Below are 27,000 nucleotides of genomic sequence, written 5' to 3' on the forward strand. Positions count from 1 at the left end.
TGTTCGACAGAGAATGACCGATACTGTTACTAGTCTCTTGTCTCCTTTCTTTGGTTCATTGAGTATGACCCCTGTTTCAGAGTGTAAGCAATTGCGTAGTCAAAAGTGCGATAGTACCCAATGAGAGACGTTCCGCCAGTTTGGAGAGCAGGAGACGTAAATGCTGTTCCGCCTATTTTGCCTCATTTTCAGCGTGTTTGGATACTTGTTCCATGGAAGCGAGCTGAAGTTTTGGCTCTTAAGTAGACTTTGCCTGATCCACGTAAAAATCCTGCAGGGTACTATAAGGAATTATCACAGACTGCAGACTCATGTGTTATGAATTTAGCTGATATAGATATGTTGTTTGGAAATGTAGTTCCACAGCCTTTATGGGGACTGATTCGTCATACGGATCATGCGCAAGAGTTAGGTGATACATGGACTAATCTTGGTGCTGCGGACTGCAGACAAGTTGGTGGCTCTAAACCTGAGCCTTTGATTGTAGAACTCCCTGGTAGGATCATTAATTATATGAAGACTTTAATGCCTGCTATGCGTGTTAACTGGGACAAATTATCTGCATGTAAGCAGAAGAAAGATGAAAGTGTGTCTGACTTCTTCACCAGGTTTGAAGAGACGTTTATCGACCATAGTGGTCAGGACATGAGTACGAAAGGTGGTCAACGGTTGTTCGTTGATAAGTTTGTGCATAATCTGCTTCCAGAGTTGTGTACTAAGTTAAAGGATTCTGAGAGTTCTTGGGCTGTTTCTTCGTCAGTGCAGATATTAGCTACTGCCCAGTACTATGAGAATAGAGATAAGGACGAGAAAGACAGAGCCGACAAGAAGACTAAAGAATTAAAGATGAAAGTTCTTTTGCAGCAAGCGTATCCGCCCCGTAATAATCAGCGTGATTATCAGCAACCTCAGCAATATCAGAGAAACTCGCAAAGGTTCGAGTCTTCTCAACACCGTTTTCCTCAAGGCCCTAATCAATGTGCATATTGCAAAGAAGAGGACAATTTTAAGAATAGTCGTCCGGTTCTGTTACAGCACACAAATGGTGCTTCTGGTGTGAGAGGTCGAGGTGTTCAGCAAGCTCCTAGAGGTAGAGGAAGTGGTGTGTTCCCCCAGAATGCGCGTTCCTTTCCTCCACAGAATTTGATGAATTGTTTTGATCAGCAGAATGGTGCGTCTGGTAGGACGACTCAGTACTATGCTGACGACTACTATGTCGAAGGTGAGAATATGGATGGTAATGATTGCTAGGACAGCCGTAGACAAAGAGAGGGAGTTGTTTAAGTTCCAGTAGATCTATTATGCACTCTAAACTCCCTGGCGCACCTTTGTCTGGCTTAACGAATGTTTCAGTGGGTTTTTCTGGCGCCCCAGTTAGTAATCCGATTTCTAGTCCTTTGTCTCTTTCTGTTGGACCTTGTGATTTCGAAGCACCTCTTATTCTGACGACAGGTTGTGGTGAGAACTTGTTGGGATTGGACTTGTTGAAAAGATTGTATGCGACGCTATATTGTTCTCCTTCAGGAGTACAACTTACATTAGGTAAGAGAGTGATCGCTCCGATGTATTTGTCTAAAGACCAACTCCCAGCTGAATTGTCTTCTCTCTCCGATTCTCTTTGGGCTACTGGTCCTAATGATGTGGGTCTCCTGGAGATTCCGCCATATGTTGTGACACTGGAAGCGAATGTTAGAATGCCACGTATTCCCCAATATAGGATCTCTAGTAATGGTGAAAGAGCGTTGCTAGCGATCATCTATGATCTGATTGAGAAACGTGTGATTGAGGAAACGAGAGGTAATGTGTGCTATAGTCTGCTTTTGCCTGTTCTGAAACGGACTGATTCTTCACAGCCCCTTGTGTACAGGTTTGTGATCGATCTTCGCGATGTAAATAAGATTGTAGTTCCGCAATTTCCAGTTGTGCCAGATATCACTGCTTTATTGACTTTGATTCCAGCTTCTGCTACCTGGTTTTCGGTGATTGACTTGAAGAATGCTTTCTTCAGCATCCCAATTGCCGAGGAGAGTAGGGATATTTTTGGCTTATCTTTAGGAGGCCGAAGTTTCCGGTTTAGGGGCGCTCCTCAAGGCTATTGTGAGAGTCCATCCATCTATAGTCAGGCTTTGAAAACACAACTTGATACGATTGTTTTACCGGATGGTGCTGCTCTTATTCAGTATGTCGACGATTTGTTAGTTGCTGCTGACAATGAAGGGATTTGGAAAGAGGCTACTTTGTCGTTGTTGCGTCATTTGTCTGATTTCCATCAAAAGGTGTCTCTTTCGAAGTTGCAATATTGTCGACAAGAAGTAACCTACTTAGGTCACCTCTTATGGAAGGAGGGAAGAAGGTTGACCCCAGAAAGAATTCAAGCGATTGCGAACATGAGTGTGCCTACGACAGAGAGAGAAGTGCGTGCTTTCCTAGGTATTACTTCGTATTGTAGACAATGGATCCCTAATTTTTCACTTCTTGCGAAACCTTTGATAGCTCTTACTGTTAAGGATACTCCAAATCCTATTCCTTTGACTGATGAATGTCAGAAAAGTTTTTCAGAATTGCGCGATGCGTTGTGTTCGGCTCCTGTGTTGGGTACTCCCGACTACAGTAAGCCTTTTAGACTCTATGTCCACGAGAGAGAGGGATGTTTATTGTCAGTTCTGACTCAACAATTTGGCGATAAGCAACGTCCATGTGCGTATTTCTCATCGACTTTGGATCATGTAGCTAGAGCATTGCCGAGTTGTTTGAGAGCTACAGCAGCAGCGGCTGTCTCTATTCAACAGTCTGCTGGTTTGGTGATGGACAATACATTGATTGTGATGGTTCCACATGCAGTAGATACCTTATGGAATCGAACCAAGACACAGCACTTAACTAGTGCTCGGTTGTCAGGTTACGAATTGACACTTTTAGCGAGTCATGTGCATATAAAGAGATGCAACACGTTGAATCCAGCTACGTTGTTGCCGAATTCAGTTGAGACAGATGTTTGTGAACAGCATGATTGCTTCCTTAGGACAGAGGAAGAAACGAAAGGGAGGATAGACCTTAGGGGCACTCCTCTTGCAGAATGTGATGGTACTTTATGGGTTGATGGTTCGTGCTTCAAGCTTCCGAATGGTGATACAACTGCGGCATATGCTGTTACGACTTTGCATACGATTGTTGAAGCTGCACGCATCCCACATAATTCAGCGAAGCAGCAGAATTGATTGCATTGACAAGAGCATGTGTGTTGTCGAAAGGGAAACGAGTGACTGTGTATACCAATAGTCAGTATGCGTTTGGTGTGGCTCATAGTTTTGGACGATTGTGGAAAGAGCGTGGGTTCCTGACTTCGCATGGGACTAAGATTCAGCATGGTCAGTTGGTGAATGAACTCCTTGAGTCACTTACTTTACCGTTGCAAGTTGCGATTGTGAAATGCAGTGCGCATAAGAAAGTTACTGATGACGTCGGTTGTGGTAATGCGTTTGTAGATGAAGTTGCGAAAGAAACTGCGAGAAATGTGATGACTTGAATGTATGTTGCGGGTCCGGCGAGATGGGTTCCGGATAGAAGTATGTGTGAAGATACGATACAGAGCGTGAAGTCTATTCAAGCTGAAGCTACAGAGAAAGAGTTGAATGAATGGAGAGAAAGTAAGGGTAAATTGGATTCGAATGGTTGTTGGGTTGAGTTGTCAGAGCATCAACGATGGATGTTACCCGATGCGTATGTGCTTCCAGTGGTTACGATGGCGCATGGAATGGCTCATATCAGTGTGAAAGGGATTTGTAAGTTGTAGGCTCCAGTATGGCAAAATGCTGGAATTCCTAAGTGTGCAGAGAATTTGGTTAAGACCTGTATGGTTTGTTTGATGTACAATCCTGGTAAGGGAACTCCAACTCCAGCTGGTCATTTTGCGCCTCCGACGTATCCGTTTGAGGCTTTGCAGCTAGATTTTATCCACATGGAGAGGTGCAACAACTTAAAGTATGTGCTCGTTGTTGTCTGTGCCTTTTCGAGATGGGTAGAAGCATACCCCCTGAAAGATAACACTGCCTTATCTACAGCTAAAGCCCTCGTCAAGGAATTCTTCCCTAGGTATGGATTGCCGAGAATGGTGTGGAGTGACAATGGGAGTGAATTTGTGGGTCAAGTGTTAAAGAGAGTGTGAGATGGTTTAGCAATAAGGCAGAAATTCCACGCTGCAAATCACCCCCAATCAGCTGGCCTAGTAGAATGCTTCAACGGCACCCTTAAGTTAAAGTTGGCCAAGATACAGGGGAGCTCTGGTCTACAATGGCCTGATGCTTTGCCATTAGCACTTCTGTCCACAAGAATGACTCTGCATTCGCGAGTGGGACTTAGTCCCTATGAAATAGTGTTCGGTCGCCCGGCAAATATTTGGGGAGTGCTCCGGCCGACAAAATTTAGCGAGATAGAACATCCTGTGTTGCTTGATTCCCTTTACGAATTGACGGCTAAATTGCATGTTTTGCACCAACAGGTTCATGATTCACTGCCACAAGCATCTGAGGATCCAGGACATGCTATCGAACCTGGAACCTGGGTCTTCATGAGAAATTTCCAGCGGACCAAGAACGATCAGCCCCGCTGGAACGGACCCTACTTGGTGCTTTTGTCCACACGTTCGGCAGTGCGAGTGCTCGGTAAAATGAGCTGGATCCACGGTGTACATTGCAAGAGGGTCCCTTTGCCTCTGCTGTACAACCGGTGGATCCAGAACGGACTTCCTGATTCTGAGACTGAAACCGTGCCTTGTTTTCTGCCTTTTAGCGATGCACGTGTGATTGGAATGAACTCTGAATGAGAAAACGACGATCTTCTGCAAGAAGCTGTGCCTCCGTCGAATCGTTTTGATACTTCTGAACCTGAGCTCTTGTTCAGAGAACAGACATTGCCTGGCAAAGAGCGTTATAATTTGGGACCAAGAGTTGTGGGACAAATAAAAATATAACATTTTTTCTTTGCTATTTTTAAGGTTTAGCTCTCCTCCAAGGAACTATTTTGACTGTTGTTTTTCGAACCACCATCCGGGTTCAGCTGTAGGGTCGGGGTGCAAAGACTTTGGAGTGCAAGCCGAAGACGTTAGGTCGACGGTTCTGGTTGGTCTAAGGGCGTTCCCTGGACTCACAGACGCATTCCTTAGCATGGAACACCCTTTCGCCGCGAACAGCACAATTAGAGGATGGAGTTTTGCGAGATGGAGAGACCTGTTGAAAGAATGAGCTTTAAGAGCAAAATGTGTAAAGTAATGGGCAGAAAGTGTTTTTTTAATATTATGCCTTTTTATGTTACTTAGCTTAATGATGTTTCTGATGGGATATATTATATTCTCTTTCAAAGTGACGTTTGCACCCACTGCACAACCTATGCCTCCTCCTACTGTTTCTTCGCATTCTTTTCACCCTCTGACTGAACATGAGTCCATTTGGAGATTGGAATTCGTTAATAACTCCTTTGATCAGCTTCTGCACCAACACCAGCTAGTAGTAAACACGACTAATTGTTGGGTGTGTGGCCTTATGCCCCATACTACTGATAAAGGTATTCCTTACCAAGTTCTGCCTTTTATCTACAATGGTTCTGTGTGGGCATACGGAACGATGTTCATCTATGCTCGTGAAGCCTACCCCCTACGTTCCGTGAAGGATAGTCCGAAGAATAGTGCTCTGGTCAAGGGTATAGTTGACATGATTAGAGGAATTAGTTCCTATGAGTCTATCCCGAGAGATGAGACACTAGCGTATATTGGATGGAACGTTACTGGATATGGAGTTAGTCTGAGTGAGAACCAGCGAGCGAAAAGATCCTCTCCGATTTGGATTGTACCCCATCAGGGTCATTATTGTCTGCAAGGTAATGGCAAGAATCCGAGAGCTCAGTTAGGGAAGAGTGTTTGCACTGAGACGTATGTTTTTGCGTCCCAGACTTCCCCATCGTTTCTAGAAACTAAGGGTACCTATTTTGTCTGTTACGATAGAGCGTATACATGGTTGCCCCCTGATTTCTCAGGCACATGTTTTGTCTCGTTCCTGTTGCCTCCTACGTAAACAGCTGCGGCAGATTACCACAAGACAAGAGTTGTTAGGGGTGTCTTCAGTAAGGAAGATACTTCAGGACTAGAATTGGGAGATTTCTTGAAGGGTTTTCTGCCATTTTGGGGACCTATGTCTAACAGCAGGAACAATTGACAAGAGTGGTTGAGTCCACCATAGTTGAAAATGCCGGTGCCCTTAGTAACTTGACTGCTGAGCTCCAGTCGGATCGCCTTATGACTCTTCAGAACAGAGTTGCGTTAGATGTCATACTTGCAGATAGAGGAGGGGTATGTAAATTGATTCAATCGAGCTGCTGCGTTTTCATTCCAGACAACGCTCTGACAGTGTACCAAGCCATTTCCAAGCTACATAAAATCTCTGAGTCTGTACATGTGGACGAAGGAGATTGGTTGTTGATGGGATGGTTTTGGGGATTGTTATCAACTTGGGGATGGAAGATTCTGATGATCATTGGGATGGTTTTAGCGATCCTTTTCCTCGTCTGTCTTTGTGTACAATGTGCTCCTACTATATGTGGCCTTTGTGCTACTTCGTGTTCGAGGAGACCTGTCCAGAGAGAGTTACTAAGTACTAGGATGATGCTACAGCAACATCTTGATGATCTGATGAATATAGACCTGGATTCAGACTGACGTGAGTTTAGATTATTGCCTATGTAAGGGCAAAAGGAGGGCCTGAGGTTCCGTGGATTCTGAACCCGTTTCATAAAGGTCGTCGTATCGTGATGATTTTGGTATCAGCTGACCGCAAATGACTAATGCGGCATGTATGAATGTTTTCGTCATGTTCGAGTGATGGATTCACCACGTATTTAGGGATTACGTTCTGAACCTTTGGGTTCCATTTTGTATGCGGCAGCCATTTTGTGGTTGCCCTCACATAGGCTGATGACTACGGCCGAACGAGTCCTTGGGACACGTACACCTTTAGCTGTCTTCTGCGTGACCTGAGCAAGCTGACTCCATTGCCCGAGGCTAAACTTGTTAGGCCAGTTCCTTGTTTGGCAGCTGGTCAAGATAGAGATCAAAGAGCAGGACATTGCTGAGTTTATGGTACATGCACACACCCTTCTATCTTGCTTCTCATCTGTTTCTGTTCCTTCTTTTATGGTTCCTTTATTGTGGGTTTCGTCCGGCCTGTCCGAGCAGGAATTTTGGATTTATTTTGCCTTGTCATTTCTGGTGGGCTGGACAACTGAAAGTGGGCTTGTCGTCATGCGATATGGTTGAAATGTCATTATGTGATTGGCCAGTTTGTATGTAATTGATGCCTGCCAGGAATGTGATTTTTAGCATAAAATACGATGTCTCGCTCTATGAATTTGTGCAGTCTCTAGTGAACCACCCGTTTTGTGCTTCGTTGACCTCTGTTCCTGGTTGCAGCCAATACATTTGATCTGTGACGTCGCCAAGAAGTATCCTGTGTCTCTGTTTGCCAAGACAGGTGAATCCGAAGACATCGGGCGTTTCCCCTGGTGCCGCTGGGCTCTAAAACCCGGTTCTTCACTTATCCCCCAGACATCTTTTAGCCCATGTGACCTCATGAGAGCATCCAGAGCCCTATATACTCTGGGTTTCCGTCCCGTATATGGTCCCTGTTTATTCCAATCAACTGAAATGTTTAAATCTCCGCACACTATCATGGGGTGGGCCAGGTGGCTAGCTCCCCCGCTAGGAAGTCGAATATCTCAGGATCGTCCTGGTTTGAGCCATACACTATACATATTGTGTAGCCCATATCGAGCTCGGCTATCACCCATCTCCCAGAGCTATCAGCTTTAATTCTTTTGGTTCCTCCTACATATGGCCTTGCTAAGATTGCAACTCCCCTAACTGAAGATGTTTGGGGGAGCATGCCAGCAAATTGTAGCCTCTAATTGACATCAGATTCCTTTTCATTCAGGGGAGATGCATCTCCTGGAGAAACAATACATCGATATTATTGAATTTGACAATTTGTGCCAGCCATTGGCACTTCCTCCAATCATTCAACCCCCCCTCATTAACTGTACAAATTTTAATGTTTGACATATTCATGAGTTGTTAATTCCTGGGTAAGCAATCGCCTGATCTTAACTAAACATTTCCCAGCATACAACAAAGAGCAACAAATATATTCACGACAATATATATACTCAAAGCACCAAGTTTTCTCAATTTTCGATTTTCTCCCCAAGCTTCCCACCCCCACCCCTCCTCCGACCCCCGACTCCCCTCCCCTCCCCAGCACCCTCTCTCGTGAGGCACTCAGTTCTGCTCTGAGCACGTGATGGTCACAAACGGAGCAGTGAAGACTCGTGAAAAAAACCCAAAGAAAAAACCTTTTAACTCAATTACCCCTAAGACCTTCTAACTATTTCCTTCTAACTATTTCCGAAGCCATCGAAACCACCAAACCTTTTTTAAATCATTTGCTAGACAAGAAAAGAGAACAGGAAAACCTAAAGACTAGGCAGACATGTATTAAAACTAATTACACTCCTTGAGAATCAAGGTACTCCTTTGCTTTGATTTCGGAAGCAAAGTGCAATGTCCTCCCTTTGTTTATTATTTTTTAATTGCGCCAGATTAATCAGGTAAACCCGGAGCTTTTTCTCCTGAAAGGGCCTGATCAGTTGTCTTAGTCTCCAGCATCTTTCAACCGTCGCATGACAGAAGTCCGGGCGGACAAAGAAAGTCACCCCTTCGATTGACCTTTTCGCGTCAGGTCTTGCTTTTTCTGCAATCGCCTGCCTCAGCACAAAATTACCCAGAAAAATGTATATTGCCCTGGGTTTATCCCCTTCTTTTGCGTTCTTATGCATCCTGAAAGGGGTGTGATGTGCTCTCTGGATTTCCGCGGTCCAGTTCCAATTGGAGAGTTCGGGAAACGCTTGCTCGAAGAGTTTGATGGTATAGGCTCTCACGTCTTGCCCTTCTGCACCCTCCGGTATTCCCAAAATCCTTAAGAAATTCTGTCTGAGCCGATTCGCCATATCTTCCAGTTTCCACTGGATTTCCACTACTTGGGAGCTTTGAGCCTCGACCTTGCTTGTTGCTGCTGCGGCTTCCGTTTCTGTTGAAACAATTCTTTCCTCAAGATTTGACACCCGGTCCCCTAGATTGGTGCAGGCTTTCTAACTGCGCCCTGCATTTTCTTCATAGCGGCCTGGGATTTCCGATTGTCTTGACGAGTTTCCTCCCTGTGTTAGATGATCTCTTGGTGTATTATCTCCAGAAGTGACATCTGGGCGGATTCACCACACGGGCTGCTCTGCAATGGCATTGCTGATGAATGATCCCAGCTAAGCTCGCTATGGGTAGGCTCTTTCCCTTTTAAAGTTACTGGGGGTTTGACTGCTGTCAGGGGGGGCTCTTGCTCGGGGTCGCTTTCAGAGTACAAGTTGCTATCCTCCAGGTTGGAGCTATGGCCTTCGTCTTCATCATCAGACCATTCGCCACCTTCTGAAACTGAATAGAAACATTCACTCGGGACTTTCTCCTTGTCTTTACTTTTGCCGGTTTCCAGGGGGGCTCATTGTGATTGACCGGGGCCGTGGCCACACCCAGATTGCCTGCAGCAATCGCAGCTTGGTCCGACATGGCTAATATGCCTGATTCAATAGTCTTTAGAGCTTCTTGTTTGCCCCCCAAAAAGCTCTGACTGCGCATACTGCTTTTGGCCGCTATCAGCTACTGTTACTTCTTCTGGAACATCCGTGGGGCTGAAGGTGTCTGCCCGCACTAGAGGGGCGGCTGCTGAAGTAACTGTTTCTATGTTCTGAATGGGAGAGTTTTCTGACTCCAAGGCTATAGAAACCTTCTTCGGCCCCTCCTGCCCCTCTGTCTCTTGGACGATGTCTCCCTCCATCATGCAAGCAGCCCCCTTAGCCCCCTTCTCCTTACCCCCTTTGATACAAATGCCCGCAATAGGGGCGGTGGCGGTAGCCAGTCTAGTCCTGCCAGCTACTAGCTGCTTTTTTGCTAGGGGCGAAAGAATTTTCTGACAATTTTCCAGTTTCTCTGTCGCCATTTCAGCCCCTGTTTTCTTTTTCATTACGGGCACCTTTGCTCCTGTATTCGTCTTTGGAGCCATTGCTCCTCTTCGCCTCTCCCTTCTGTTATGCCACCAAGCTTGGGAGCCGTTGTCTTTGCAGCCTTCTGCAATCTTCATGGATTTCGCTCGAAACTTCACTCTGCTCTGCAATACGGCTTTGTTGCTCCGCTCCTCTGCTCTCGCACGGCTTCGGTAACCCGACGTGAGCGCAGCCACAGCCAGCGTCAGAATTGGAAGCAATCGCTTGGCAGACCAGCGGCAGGTAAGGGGTGAAAACATTGCTTCTTTTTGTTGTCGGCTGGTTCCATTCTCTGCCGGTTACATTTTCCAAATTGAGGATCTGGTAGTTGAGGTGGAAGGCTCTATCATTGGGGCTGTATACTGTGCTTCACTGCTCCGCTGTGACCGGCCACAGCTACGCGGTCGCCATCTTGCCTCCCAAGTTCCTATCAGCTGAAGGAATGGCTTTTATTGAACTACCCTTAGTAACTGAATATACCTGTTTTGTAAATGCTGGTACCCTACTGTTTCCCTCACTTGGAAAAATATTTCAATTTTTTTGTTCATGTAATATATTTATGATTTTTGATGTAATAATAATTTGTCTTACCACATTCTGGTGCTACTGAATTCGGTGGAGTACTTTCTTCTTCAGCAATTATTCAGTGATTTTATAAGGAATATTTCTGATCCTATAGCTCTGTTTACTCTAAAGAAGATGCATTTCCTGACATCTTGCAGCTCCACTTATTGCCAAGTTGTTGTGATTTTTTTCTGGGAAGGTTGCTCTCATTTACATTTGATCATTGTTTATGACAAGTATGTTTATGCTATTTTAATTTGACTTCATCAAACAAAATCTACTTGGCATGTTCTCTACTCATGGTACCATACACTGAGATTGCTCATCACATCCTCTCAAACCCTCCTATTTCCATATGCATCCTCTGAATTTATAAATTCAATTACTCTTGCTGTCTCTTCAAGTGCCTGATTAAGTCAGGTCCATATTCTTTCGAAATTGTCTTCACAGCCAATCTTTCCAAAACTGTTTTAAAATATTAAGCATAAGTTGATGAAAGAGTTTCCTGAAGGTATTATTGCTGATGATTGTGTAAGAAAATGAGTGCTTTAAAATATACTTTCTATTTTGCCCACAAAACCTAGCCCTGTGGCTGAAAATGTTGTGAAAGGACCTGCATGTTTTGGGTCGTTCCAACATTTCTCATATGCCTTAATGAATTTGACTTTGATCTGCGTTTTCTCACTTACTATTCTCCTTGATCTTCTTCTCTCTTAGCCACATCATTGGAGGTTGGACATAAGTGCAGTTCTTTATGTGAGAGTGTGTGTGCAGGTGGGGTCCACGGGCACTCATTTTTGGAAACTGACACTTATTTTCGTTCATCAGACTCTGACCCAGAGCAAGAGAAAACACAAACAAGGAAAGGAAGGTGGAAGAAAAAGATAAAAAAACTGCGAGAAAGAGAGAAAACAGGAATATACAACAGTCGGATAAAAAAAGGAGTGTTTAGTGGTGGATTAAAGAGGCATTAGGTGGAATCAAGACAATGTAGTCTTCCTATTCATCATCCTGACATTAAAAAGCACCAGCATTGGGATTCTGAACAAAAGGTATGGCCAGGCACTTATTATTTCAGAAATTTAGCCCTGCATAAGGGCTTTTCACACCACGATGGTGGTTGGGTGAATGGACATTACACATCAGGTCACCCCATTCCTACCACTTCTCATCTCTTCTAATTCCATTCATACCATAACACATACTTCACCTGATTGTTCTATTTCCACATGTCTTTGCCACCTACTAGAACACTCAGACAATATTTCACTTACCTTAATCTCTTCCCTTTCCATTCCTCTACTGTTTTGTCAGATATCATCTCTCTGGAAACATCTGAAAACCTTTTGGCCTACCAGCTTTTGTAAACTCGACAGTCCTTCCCACCTGCCTCCTATCTCCCAATGTAATTTCCAGAGCTGGCCAATGTGGCTCATTCTGCTACCTAGCCCTCAAGGCTCTTCTCTCCTTGCAAAAATATATATTAAAGAAAACCACAACTTCAATTTCCTCGTTCACTCATCATCTACATGGAGCTAATTTAGTGTTTTGCTGACAAAATAGTCTTTAAAAAAAGAAGCCAAGCAAGAGGACTTCATTTCCCACTGCCCATGTGCACAGGAAGTGACACCACTCCATTTTCCATCTGCACAGAAAGTGGCATCACTAGATGTCCCATCATTCAACTGCACAGGTAGTGACAGCACTGCTTTTTGCCCATGGTACCCTGAGCTCCTCCCAGGTCTAATCTCAGGTGGAGCCTGACTGAGATGGTCATGCCAATGCCACCCCAAATTTCACAGTCTTTCTGCCCCCCATGGGAGGCAGATGAGGGCACTAGCCCCCGATATGTCCCACAGGGGCAGAAATCACACTAGGCACCAGGGATTATTTTAGGGCATAGTTAGGGGTGGTGCTGCCTGAGATGGGTATGCCAATGCTCCCACCCCCCAAATTCCATGGTTTGTCTGCCCCCCATGGGTGCAGAAAGCACACTAGGCACCATGGATTTTTTATGGCATATTTAGGGGTGGAGCCTGACAGATGGTCATGCCAATGCCCCGCCCCCCATATTTCACAGTCTTTCTGCCCCCCGGTAGGAAGATGAGGGCACTAGCCCCCGATATAGCCCACGGGGGCAGACATCACACTAGGCACCAGGGATTTTTTAGGGCATTTTTAGGGGTGGGGGCTGCCAGAGATGTGCATGCCAATGCCCCCACCCCCCAAATTCCATAGTCTTTCTGCCCCCCTGGGAGGCATATGGAGTCAATAGCCCACAATCTCCCTCTTGGGGTGGGGTGGCAGAAAGCACACTAGGCACCAGGGATTTTTTTTATGTATATTGGGGTGGGGGCTGCCCAAAATAATGCCCCCTCCAAAATGTCACAGTCTTTCTGCCCCCCCCCCCCACCCCGGGAGGCAGATGGAGGCAATAGCCCATGATCTGCCCCCCTCTGGGGTGGGCTGAAAGCACACTAGGCACCAGGGAATTTTAAATAATGTGTATAGAGGTGGCGGATGCCCAAAATGGGCATGACAATGGCCCCCCAAATTCCACATAGCCCGTGATCTGCTCTACAGAGGGGAAGAAAGCACTCTTGGCACCAGGGATTTTTAAATTATGTACGTAGGGGTGGGGGCTGCCTAAAAGGGGCCCAACAATGCCCTCCCAAATTCCACAGTCTTTCTGCCCCCGGGAGGCAGATGGGGGTTATGCCCCCGATCTGCCCAATGGGGGGCAGAGAGCGCACTAGGCACCAGTTTTTTTAAATGATTATAGGGGAGGGGGCTGCCCAAAATGGCCACGCCTATGCTCCCATCCCCAAAACAACATTTTCACCATATTTAAGGCCCCCCCAGGAGGCAGAAGGGAGCAATAGCCCCAGGTCTGCCCCCGGGGAGGAAGAAAATCCAATAGCCACCAGGTATTGGTATTTTTTTATATATAGTGGTGAAGGCTGCCCAAAATGGGCATGCCAATGCCCCCTTCCCCCCAAAAAATTGCCACAGCCTTTCTGCCTCCCACGGGAGGCAGATGGGGCAATAGCCCCATATCTGTCCCCTGGGGTGGCAGAAAGCCCCGTAGGCACCAGGGTTTATGTTTATTTTTAATACGTAGGGATGGGGGCTGCCCAAAATGGGCATGCTAATGCCCCCTCACCCTAAAAGGCCTTTATGCTCCCCCTGGAAGGCAGATCTGGGGAAATAGCCCCTTATCTACCCTTCTGGGGCGGGGGCAGAAAACCAACTAAGAACCAGGGATATGTTTATGGGCATGTCAGGGAGAAGCCCGATAGGCACGGGTCACTCCCCCTTTTTTAGCATACATTTTGGCTGTTTAAGTGATATTTTTTGTCTTATCGACTCCCGAGCGTGGGCCTGAAAACCACTAGAAACCAGGGAGAGTTTGTGTGCGTGAATTGGGTTTGGCTGACAGTCTGCATGTACTGACCTTTGGCAGGCATTTTTCTGGCGGTATGTGTGGGCTTGCACTTGGCTAATTGTGTTTTTGTGGACTTGCGCTTGATGACGGTGTGTGTAGATTGGCACATGCCTGGTGTTGTGTGTGGAGTGGCACTTGGCTGGCATTGTACATGGACTGGTGCTTGGCTGGCGGAGTGCAGGGATGGTGCTTGGCTGCCGGAGTATGTGGGGGTGATTGGCTGGCATTGTGCGTCAATAGTGCTTGGCTGACTGCATGGATGGCGCTTGACTGGCGGTGTGCATATATGAGGCTTGGCTGGTGGTGTGCATTGATGGCGCTTGGCTGGTGATGTGCGTAGATAGCGCTTGGCTGATGGTGTGCAAGGATGGTGGTTTACTGACTCTTGGCTGGTGTTGTGGCTTTCATGCATCACCCACCTCCCTATATCCCCACAGGTGCCAAGTTTTCAGAAATGTCTGGGTTTTTGGGTTCCCCTAGATGTCTGCAGGCCTGGGACTTAAAACACGGGTGTCCACATATCTATCACAAACTAACCTGGTTTTTCAAGGGGGTCACCTGCGTTTTTGGTCCTGGGCTCAGCAACCATAAAGGGAATCCTACCAAACCAAAACATTCCTGAAAACTAGACACTGAGGTGTGGCTTGTGTGGTGGATCCCCCTACATTTTCCTACCCAGAATCCCCTGCAAACCGAATATTTTGCTGAAATAAATCAAATTTTCCTCACATTTCAGGCTGGGATCACATTGCCGGGACCAATGTCCTACCACTCAGTATTCCCCTCAGTCTCCCAAGAAAAATGATACCTCACTTTTGTGGGTGGGCCAAGGGCATGCGACTGGCAAGGGCCAAAAACATTAGTGTTGAGGGGCTAGCACAGGGCATTCTAGGCGATATATTTTTTTCAAAATACATTTGTAGATGAATCTGCATTGGACACCCACACAAGTGAGGTATAATTTTTATCATGAGAAGAAGGGAAACGCTGTGTGGTAGGACATTTGTGCCAGAACGGTGATCCAAGACAGAAATATTCGGAAATTGTGATTTTTTTCTGCTACATTTGTGGTTTGTATTTATTCTGGGTATGAAAATGTTAAGGGATAAACGTAAGCCACACATCCCTGGACTCCCCTGGGTATCTATTTTTTTTAATGTCTGGGCTTGGTAGGTTTCCCTAGATGGCCGACGAGTCCGGGACCAAAAACGCAGGTGCTCCCCTTGCAAAACCAGGTCATTTTGTGATAGGCAATTTTGATGTCTCAATAATACTTTTGGGACCTCACCAGTCACGAGAACTTGGCCCACCCACACAAGTGAGCTATAAATGTTATCAGGAGACTTAGAGGAACGCTGGGTGGTAGGAAATGTGTCAGCCCAGTGATTACACTACTTTCCCACACAGAAACGTGAAGGAAATCAGATATTTTTAAGTGTTGGACCGAAGTTTGTGGATCCACACATATTCCAGAACGTTCCATCATGGAAATGTGAGGAAAATGGGTTCTTTTTGACAAAGTTTGAGGTTTGCATGGTATTCTGGGTAACGCAACCTGATGAGAGATACACAAGTCCCCCCATCCTGGATTGCCCCAGGTTTCTAGTTTAAAAAAATGTATAGGTTTGCTAGTTTTCCCTAGGTGCCGGCAGCACTAGGGAACAAAATCCATAGCCAGGCACATTGCAAAAAAAGGGATATTTTTCACTGGAAAAATGTGACGTGTCCATGTTGCATTTTGGGCAGTTTTTTGTCACCGGCACTAAGCCTACATACACAAGTGAGGAACAATTTTTATCGGGAGACTTTAGGAAATGCTGGGTGGGTGTAAGTTTGTGGATCCACACAGATTCCAGAACTTTCTATCACATAAATGTGAGGAAAATGTGTTATTTTTTGAAAGGTTTGAGGTTTGCAAGGGATTCTGGGTAACAGAACCTGGTGAGAGCCACACAAGTCACCCCATCCTGGAGTCCCCTGTGTGTCTAGTTGAAAAAAATATATATATATAGGTTTGCTAGGTTTCCCTAGGTGCCAGCTGAGCTAGGGTTTAAAATCCACAGCTAGGCACATTGCAAAAAAAGGACAGTTTTCAGTGGGAAAATGTGATGTGTCCATGCTGTGCTCTGGGCTGTTTCCTGTCGCGGGCACTAGGTCTACCAACACAAGTGTGGAACCATTTTTATTGAGAGACTTTGGAGAGTGTGTGGTGTATGGAAGTTTGTAGATCAACACTTATTCCAGAACTTGCCATCACAGAAATGTGAGGAAAATATGTTCTTTTTGACAATGTTTGACATTTTCATGGGATTCTGTGGAACAGAAGCTGGTGAGATTCACAAAAGTAACCCCATCCTAAATTTCCCTGGATGTGTAGTTTTCAAAAATATATAGTTTTGCTATGTTTCCCTAGGTGGTGGCAGTGCTAGGGTACATAATCCACAGCTAGGCACATTGCTAAAATAAATAGTCAGTTTTCAGTGGAAAAATGTGATGTGTCCGCGTTGGGTTTTGGGCCGTATCCTGCTGTGGGCACTAGGCCTACCCACACAAGTGAGGTATCATTTTCGTCAAGAGACTTTGAAGAATGTGGGGTGCATATACGTTTGTGGATCCACGCAGATTCCAGCACTTTCCATCAGACAAATGTGAGGAAAATGTGTATGTTTTTACAAAGCTTGAGGTTTTCAAGGAATTCTGGGCAACAGAACCTGGTGAGAGTCACATAAGTCACCCCATCCTGGATTCCCCTGGGTGTCTAGTTTCAAAATATATAGGTTTGCTGGCTTTCTCTAGGTCCTGGCTGAGCTAGGATTCATAATCCACAGCTAGGCACATTGCAAAAAAAGGGTCAGTTTTCAGTGGAAAAATGTGATGTGTCCACGTTGCGTTTTAGTCCGTTTCCTGTCATGGGCACAAGTGAAGGACCATTTGTATCTTAAGAATCTTGAGAATTAGGGGTGGATGGAAATTTGTAGATGCATGCAGACTCCAGAACTTTCCTCACAGAAATATGAGGAACATGTGGGCTGTTTTTACAACGTTTGAGGTTTGCAAGGATTTCTTAGTAACAGAACGTGGTGAGAGCCGCACAAGTCACTCTATCATGGATTCCCCTGTGGGTCTAATTTTCAAAAATGTACAGGTTTTCTAGGTTTCCCCAGGTGCCGGCTGAGCTAGGGTCCAAAATCTGCAGCTAGGCACATTGCAAAAAAGGGTAATTTTTCACTAGAAAAATTTGATATGTCCATGTTTCGGGTCGTTTCTTGTTGCAGCACTAGGCCTAAATACACAAGTGAGGTACCATTTTTATCAGTAGAATTGTAGAACAACTGTTATTACCTATTGACTGTCTATGTATTTCTGCCTTCCAAATGTAAGACAATGTGTAAAAAAGAAGTCTCTTTGCAAAATGTCCTTTAATTCCCATGCTAGTATGGGTACCCACAATTTGGGAGATGTGCAAATAACTTCTGCTTCTAAACTTGTTTCAATTTTGGAAATACATAGGTGTCCATGATACCTATTTTTCACTCTTTATATTTTACTAGATCAATTGCTTGAGAAACCATTGCAGGACGCAGCTCAGTTATTGTCTTTGGGTTCCTTGTGTTCTTGGTGACCCTTCAAGTCCTCTCTATCCCCAAAACCAGAAGGGTCCACCGGATGTAATAGTGTATTGCTCTAAAAAATCAGTCATACTTGGAAGAAGTAACAGGTGAAAACATTTGCACAAATGGCTATTTTTCTCAACTCATATTCAATATTTCATATGTTCAACTATTTGTTTCTATAAAAAAAAATGAAGGATCTACACAAATGACCCCTTGCTGCTTTTAGAATTTTGTCTAATTATCAGAAATATATAGCTTTCCGAGATCTATTATTTCTTTCACACCCATTTCTACAATTAACTGGAAGGAGGTTGGAAGCACAAAAAGTAGCAAAAATAAGCTATGTCTCAGAAAAAATTCCAAAACTTTGTAGAAAATGTAGGTTTTCTGACAAAAGTCTGCCTGTCTATCAAAGCTGTGAAGATGGTTATTTCAGCACCACAAACCCTTTGTTGATACCATTTGCAGGGAGAAAAACAGGCGCTTTCTTCTGAAACACGTTTTCCCTATTTTCTTAAAAGTAAACACAATTTAGCTGTATTTTGGCTGATTTCTGGGTCCCCTCCAGGGAATCCACAAAACCTGGGTACCTTTATAAATTCCCATGATGTTGGAAGAAAAGGATACAAATTTGATGTGGATACCTTATGTGGACAAAAAGTTACAAGGGCCTCAGGGCAAACTACCTCAAATAGCCAAAAAAAGGCTTAGCATGGGGAGGGGAGATCTTGCGCGAAAGGGTTAAACATATATATATTTTAATGTACGCTGAGGACATGGTAATTTTCTATCTCACATTCAATGGTATTCAGGAGACTCTGTATGTGCATTTTAAGTCTGTAGAGGATATACCTTGAAAATAAATATTTCCAAATCAAAGGTGATGCCTCTCAGAGGAAAGAGACAGGACCGCCCCTTTAGTTGGAGGCTGGGGGAAGGCGTGTAGAGGTGGCAACAACATATAAATATAGGAAGGGTCTTCTCCCAGACATTAGAAAGTACTTGTCATTTTTCTCACATGAGATTTAAGGAAACAGCTCACATAGGCCCCTTACAAAAGTTATAACTCCTCTTAGGGTAGACAACATTTTCTAATTCTCCTAGACATTTATCAGGCATGGATACTCCCATCCTATCTTATGCCTTGAATATATCCCTATAAATAAGTGGTCTATTTTAAATGTATTTGAAGGGAGAGTCCTATGGAAGATAGTATTCCTGAGTCAAGCAATTCCCATCCAGGCATTAAGCGTAGAACTTTTTCCTATTCTAGATCCTTAGCCTATAATCTACTCCACGCATCATAAGGCACTCTAACAGACCTCCTGAGGAGTAAAACCTTCAAGAATGAATTAGGATCTTATACTTTTAATAATATTATTGAGATTGTACTAGCAAATTTCCAATGCTCTATCACCTATTTGCAATTAAGGACACCATCACAACTAAAAATAGTTTTTTAAATATGCTGGCCCGAGTAATTTCACAAGGGATATACAAAACTGCTCCCAGTTGGAAACATACAAGCCTTCCTCTGACAGCCTATCTTTCAAGGTGTATCAAGAATACCTGGAGTTTACATTGAAACATAGGGCAGGCGATTTATAATTATGTTACGATTGGGCATTTTAGCTTTAAACTATTTTTAAAACCATTGGCCTAATAAAATAGACAAGGTTGAAGCATGTGAACTTGGTACGGGTGTGATCCAAGATGGTAAGCATGTTCTGTTTCCCTGCCCTTGCAAGACAGAGTTGGAAGCTAGGAATCATTTTTTAAATCATTTGTGTCTCAAACATAATATGCTTAAAGTCAATGATTTGATTGCTTAGCGAAGACGCCCGCTGATGAATTTGTACGCGACAATTTGTATGAGTCTTTTCAATCGTTTTTACGAATGTATTAACAGTACTTTAATGTGGAGATTGCCACATCTTTTATGTGCCCTTTTGATCAAATATTTACAACTGTATAGATTGTTGATCCCTGATGAGATCTAAATGAATAAAACTGATGCTTGTTTGAGATGTTTATGAAGCTGAGATTTGAGATTTATGTGTTTCCAGTATACACAAACAGAAAGTGGCAGGGAAAAATCTGTGCACAATCGTGTATCAAAATGTCTCGGAGTGTATATTCCGAGATGGTGTTCCAACGACTGGAAAGAACCACTCACCTCCTCAAAAATGAAGACAAATAATGCCTCCAAATTGTAATAAATAATATTATGCGCACCAATCTATGTCCAAAATTCAAATATCAATCTTTAAAGCTTTCACTTTATTTTTGAGCAATGCTCCCACTTTATTTTCGATCTTCATATATATTCAACGAAGTCGATCATGGATTTGTAGCCAACATCTGTTTTGTTCTAAGGTAAATCTAACATTGAGTTTGTCAGGCTATAAACAAATAATAACCAATCTAAAAATATTCTTACATTGCTGCTGCTTATACTCAGCTAACCACTAAGGGGCATATTCACAAGTACGTGTGATAACTACCACAAGAGTAGCGTAACTCAACTTTCAACATCGCAGCCCATTGATGGAAAATAACCCTGTGACAATGTGGAATTCACAACACGGTGGTAGCATTCGATAGTCTGCCGAAACCGCGGACAATTCTCGCGATACAGCCATCTTGATGGCAACAAAAACACACACCACAACACCAAAAAACCTGCGATGGGCCCAAGCGCGATGAGGAAACCAGCGAAAAGCAGCGCCAGGCTTGCAACACACAACTGGCAGGCGGGAAAAATCACCATAAAAGTTGAAAAAATACACAAACACAAACTGACCAACACCAAAGCAACATGGAGGCAGCCGGAGCAGGCGCAGAGGATGAGCGTAGCCCCACAAGCACCCCGGACGACTAGCCCGGGACACCGGTGACAGGCAAGGGCAAGGACAAGAAGAAGAGGAAGAGAAATTTCAGTCTGTAGGCGAACAGGATCATAGTCATGGAACACCATGTTCGTCAACTCCAACGTGTCATTGAGCACCAAAAATGGGATATGGCAGGACATCGTGGACAAGGTGACTGCCATTGGGGAGCACAAGAGATCAATGGACGATCAATGGACGAGGTCAAGAGGCGATGGAATGACATCAAGCGGCAGACTAAAGAGAAACTCTCTGCCAACCGGAAGGCAGCAATGCAGACTGGAGGTGGGGGCCCAGCGCCACAGCTCAAGCTGGATGACATGGAGGAGCTGGTGTCGACAGTCATTAGTGTGGAGACTGTGGCCAGAGTAGGGGGATCGGACATCGCGTGACAGGACACAACGCAACCGCAACAGGGTGGGTGACCAGCAGGTACTGGGGGGACGGATGGGGATGGCCCCAACGGCACAGATGCACAATCAAGCAGAGCACAGTGCACACACACAATTACTGTGGGATCCCGCCCAGATCTACAGACTGTCACAATCCACAATGCCATGCTGTCTAAATGTCAACAAGCAACACTAAAATGCAACACTGGTAAAACTGAGATCATGCCAATAGGCCCAAAAAACGATTTCATCCCAAGACTATGGTGGCCAGAAAAGGCAGAAATACCGCCTCATACTACCAACTCAGCCCGCAATCTGGGGGTGTATTTCGACTCTGACCTGTCTTTCAGACAACAAGTGACTAGAGTGTTTGAAAAAACAGATTAATTAGGAACTGGTTTAACTAAAGGACAAGACCTGACATGAGACAGCAATAACTATAGGGAAACACCGTGCATGGTACAAAACTATATAAGCTTTATTTTATTAGGTTATGACAATTTCTTTATAGTTAAAATACAAACATTTTTACTTTGTTTTGTGTTTTTCTGTGTGTGGGCCTCCACTATACATGTGATGGTTAATCTACATATACGAACTAATACATAATTTGGTTCTTGGTACAGTTCAGTAAATTTCAAAGGAATTCATGGTTTGAGAACTGTATGGAAGCTTATTTAGACACACTATACATTGTAATATAAAAACATGGCTAAATGTAACAACTACGCGCATTTCGGCTGAGGGCCTTCATCAGGAAGCCATGCAAATGTCCAAATGAACCTCGGTAGAAATAGTGCAGATTCTCACAGGGATGAGGATCAAATTGGTCCGGGATGCAGGACTGTCTGTCTTGAAATACTGTCTTGAGATGCCAAATTGGGTATGACAGACGAATTATTCGTACAAATGATCCTGGGAGGGTGCGGAGGGTCCTACAGGGGTAGAAATGTTGGTTGTTATGATTACAGTACTTACATGGGATGGATGGTAGCAGGAAAACCTTTAGTAAACGTTTCACTCATTTTTCCGTAACGGGGTTTTCTGATATCTGCAGATCCAGCCAAATTTGAGGACTGTCGGATTAATCCTACAATATTGAAGGGCTGCGAGCTCCTGTGCGAGTGCTGTCGTCAAGGAGATGATACGGAGAAAATCTACGTGCTTTTGGATTATGTCCACTAGTCTTCCGATTAGGGGTCTGTGGGCGTCTCTGGGAACGCTGGCATTTACCGGACGGATGCCGTCATGACGGTAATGATACGGAAGGGATCTGATAAGGAGGTTCCGCTAGCCTTCCGATAGGGGGATCTGCCGACGTCTTTGTGAATGAGACCAGGTGTCAGGCATATGCTTTGGGGTGATAAAGGGACTGAGAAAGTTCTTTGATTTGTTGCCCTTTGAAGCAAGAAAAACAGTTACGGTTGCACTAGTAACATCGCGCATCGACTACTGTAACAGCCTCTACGCTGGTACAAATAAAGCAGTCACACATAAACTTCAGATGGTGCAACATGCAGCAGCAAGGCTGGTTCTGAAATGGCCGAAAAGATCATCAGCAACCAAAGCCCTCAATGCATTACACTGGTTGCCCATAACAAAAAGGGTCTTGTTTAAAGTACTACTAATTACCTTTAGAGCTGTTCATAACCTAGGCCCATTATACCTAAGGAAAGAATTTAGTGGATACTGTCCAACTAGAGCATTACGATCCTCAACTGCCAAACTGCTTACCGTCCCGGGTTTCAGACTTAAAACCTGAGGGGGCAAGTCCCTGGCGGTATTGGGTGCAAAAGCATGGAACACTCTCCCCCCATATCTGAGAATATTGGACAAGGAAACAGACTTTCGTAAACATCTAAAAACCTGGATCTTTAATCTCCAAGACACAACTGCCAGAAGCCTAGTGTGATCTAGGATTTGGTCAAGTAAGCATAGAGACAACCTAACATCTTGTGGTCCTTACTCGGGCGCCTAGATGCTCCTTGGAGCGATTGTTGCGCGATACAAATTGGCATTTACATTACATTACATTACAACATGCACCATGCGGCTACATACATGTGGACACATCGTAATACACCATCTCCCCATCACATTGCAGGGACACCGTCAACACCTCCTTCAGAGCAGTTCCAGCCACTCTTCACTGATGACGAGGAGGGCAACACCAGCATTGACACCCAAGACATCATTGACCTCATCAGCCACTCACCTCCAGGATCAGGGCAGGCCAGGTGCATCAAGGAGACCCCACCCACTACCCAAACCACCCAGCAGGAGGATCCCACAGCCCAGCAATCCCCCAAGAACCTCACGAACGACACATGGCCTTCCAACATCGTGGGCTGGAGTGCCAGAGGGACACCCTAGAGCAGGTGCGGTTGGGCTTCGGCAACATGGCAACCAAACCTGACGCCATCTTTGGGTGTGTAGCCCCGCTACAGGGTCTCCAACAAGCCCTGACTGACATCGCTGGAGTCATGATGTGGAGAGAAGAACACCTGTACGCTCAGAGTGGCTCCAGCGATACCAGACGTGAGCTGCCACAGATGCGGAGGCTCATGCAGGACATGGTGCGGATGGAGGCGGAAAGGATGGCAGCCACCGCTGCACATCAGTGGAATGTAGCACGGATCTATCATGCCCTGCAGATCATCATCATGGCATTTCTGCGAAAAAAAAGTGTGGCGATGTTGAATGCTGCTGCCCCCACACCATCCATATCTCTGCACCCTGGTGTGGAAATGCCTCCCTGTGCTGCAGACTTATCCACTCCGGCACCTGATGTGTCAGTGGCACACAGTGCGACCAACAAACCAACTCCGACACCTGCGGTGTCAGTGCTTCACAGTGTGGCAGATAGACCATCTCCGGCACCTGAGGTGTCAGTGCCACACAGTGTGGCAGATAGACCACCTCAGCACCTGAGGTGTTAGTGCCATACAGTGCCGCATCCGGTACAGCAACAGCCCCAGGTGGGGCATGGCACATTTCCGGGGACGAGGACGTGGATGTGCCTGTGATCAGAAGGGTTCAGTAGCATTCATTTCCATCAGCCTGGCCTGTTCCCGGTTTGTCCTGGACGTGGCCTCATGACCTTCCACTGACCCCCGATCCACTCAGATGCACTCACCTTGGACATTGACATGGACCGCCACATCCTGTTTGATGACCAATGACATGGCGACCAGACTGAGGACTGCACCCCTCCTCATCCGCAGTACTTGTCTTCCACGGATGGACTCTGGCTGGCCCTCCACTGGCCCATATTGTGTAGCATGCTCGGCATTGCCCTGTACCATTCCAGCTGCACAACTGCACTGGATGGGCAATAAACATCCAGTGACGCACTGCGGTGTCATGTCATTCCTCAACCATGTATGTCTGTGTGGATGTATGTAGGGACAATGATTTCACTTGCGTCAATGATACACATCCTGTGGGATGGCAGTCAGGGGGTGCAACATGACGATTTGTGTCACGGGTCCCTTGGACACCACAACAGGGACACATGTAGCAGCCACTTTCTTGTCCGGACATGGTCTGAACCACGCTCAGTGCCCATGAGTCATTCTTGCAAGCCCTGCCCTTTTTCAGCGTACGGCAGGCCAGCCTACTCCGCACACACTCCCAGGGGGGCCTCATTGCTACCCATTGCAGGCGTACTGGCTGGTAGTGTCCAGGTCACTGGTGAAGTTGTCAGCATGTCACAGCCACTTCCTGAGGGCAGGTTTGCATGCACACCACACCCATCCGGCACAGGCATCACAGGCCATGTGACCCAGCACATATAAGGGGCCAACAACGTCACATACCCCTCTGCCGGTGGTGACTGGATGGCGGACACAAGCCCTTGAGGCCTGCACAGGCCTGCCACTACGTGGTGCTGACTGGGTTTTCATAGGTTATGTGGCAGTCACTGCATGGGACGCTGACTGGGGTTGGAGAGGGTTTGTAGCAGATGCTGCATTGCAGCCAGCACAGCACCCTGCCACAGGATGCTGACTGGGGTTGGACCGGGTTTGTAGCAGATACTGCATTGCGACCAGCACAGGCACCCTTAGGGTGCACTGAGTCATTGGCACCTTGAGCTGCTGAGCGTGTGTGCAGCCTGCCACGATGGCCCATCCTGGCGGTCCGGACTGCCAAGGATTTGTGTGCCTTGCTCGACCCAACTGTAGGCCGCGCCAGCATCCTGCGCTGGCCTACCACAATGTGGCCACAGAGTTAGTGGCACCCATTGAGCTGAGCGGCTGTGTAGGCTGCGATATTGCCCGGGTGCCCTGGTTCATACCATGCCAAGGTGTAATATAGTCCCAGCACCAGATGTGTAACCTGGTGGCCAGTGCAGGGTGGTGGTGGTGCGGAGGGTGCCATGTCTATGGGACCGGGCCTTGTTGCTTGCAGCAGCACGTAGTTGGACCTGCAGTCTACCCGCCAGTGGCAGAAGGTGAGCAGTGAGGCCCGGGTGTGCATGGGCGGGCATGCCACGAAGGGCGGCGGGAGCGGCTGGGGTGCCTCTGCCTGGGTGTGCATGGGCGGGCAGGCGATGTTGCTTTTGCAAGTGTGTGTACTGTGCCAGTCATGTCTCTGGACTCTGTTTCAGATGTTGCCGTTGTCTCAGATGTTGGACCTGGTGTGCTGATATACTTTCAAAGCTAACCACGTCGTCCCTTACCTTGTCTTGACTGAAGTTCTCTTGGAAGACGTGGATGATTTCGCAGGGACGCAAGGGACCAACTTCCCAAATCACTAACTAAAACTCACTGACTTAAAAATGCACAGCAAGGTTTAAACTAGAAATTAGGGAGGAGGGCCGGTACTGGGCGTTGAAGAGAAGACTTTGGTTCTTGCTGTCGACCTGCGAAGCAACAAGCACCAAGACTTTAGTATTCCGTTTTAGGGTTCAATATTCCTAAACCTTCCTAACATCCTATCTATTAGAGCTCTTAAAATCAAGTTATGCTTTTCAGAGGTCCCCCTACCTGCAATCAGCAAGTTGTAGGCCTTCGCCCAGTATGTCTTTGTAGGGATGTAGGGTAGGTATGATGAAGTCGTCAGATGTCCTCTAGGATAGTTGGTTAACTGGTGTGATGTCAGCTTGCTCGTCTGGAAGTTTACACAAAAGAAAGGAAGGATTAATTTACTGTTTTTAAGAGGCCCTTTGCATTCCTTCTATCTCTTCCTAAGACTTACTTGGCATTAACCTTTGCTTCTTGGTCTCGGGTTTCTAGTTCTGTTTTTTGTGCTATAAAATAAGCATAAAACAAAGACACACCAAATCCTACGTATCTTTCTTCTTTCACACCTTTAAGAATAAAATCTAAACGTTCCTTGTAAATCTCTTCACAAAATCAACACTCATAATGAACAGGAAAATAGTTCTCAAAATATTAATAGGCATAAAATGTCCCAAGTCTCTTTCCTTGCGAAGGCTTTCACAAAGTAATCGTTCCAAAAATTCTCTTGACCTTTCTTGCGAAGGGCGCCTTAAATCAAGCAAAAGTACTTAGCTTTCAAACTTAGTTGTTGAGGTTTCAAACTCCAGGAAATAAGAAGCAGCGCCGTAGAGTCCTGCCAGGATAGAATTCTCCTTCAGGTGAGTTCCTCCATCAGACGCGACTTTCTCCGAGGGAAATCCGAAGGCAAAGCGCCTTCCAGAAGGCTGGGTGCGGTTTAAATACTGGACCGCACCCAGCCGCTCCCAGTCACGCTCAGTGAACGTGCGCGGGGACGCTGCATGCAGTTCCAGCTCTAGCGCGCACCGAAAGGTAGCGTGTAGGGATGCGAGGAGAGATTTGTGAGACCTTCGCGGGGGCATTGTCTCACACGGAGCTGTAAGCGAAGGCCACAATGCAAATACACAGCGCTCCCAAACCTCCACAAACACACAAGGAAATACAATAGTTCACCAGCAAAAAAGGGCACCAGTAAAGGCATGGTCAGCAAAACCCTAAGAAGGTGAT

The sequence above is a fragment of the Lissotriton vulgaris genome, chromosome 1_1, assembly GCF_964263255.1.
Source record: "Lissotriton vulgaris chromosome 1_1, aLisVul1.2, whole genome shotgun sequence".
In the NCBI taxonomy this organism is placed as follows: domain Eukaryota; kingdom Metazoa; phylum Chordata; class Amphibia; order Caudata; family Salamandridae; genus Lissotriton; species Lissotriton vulgaris.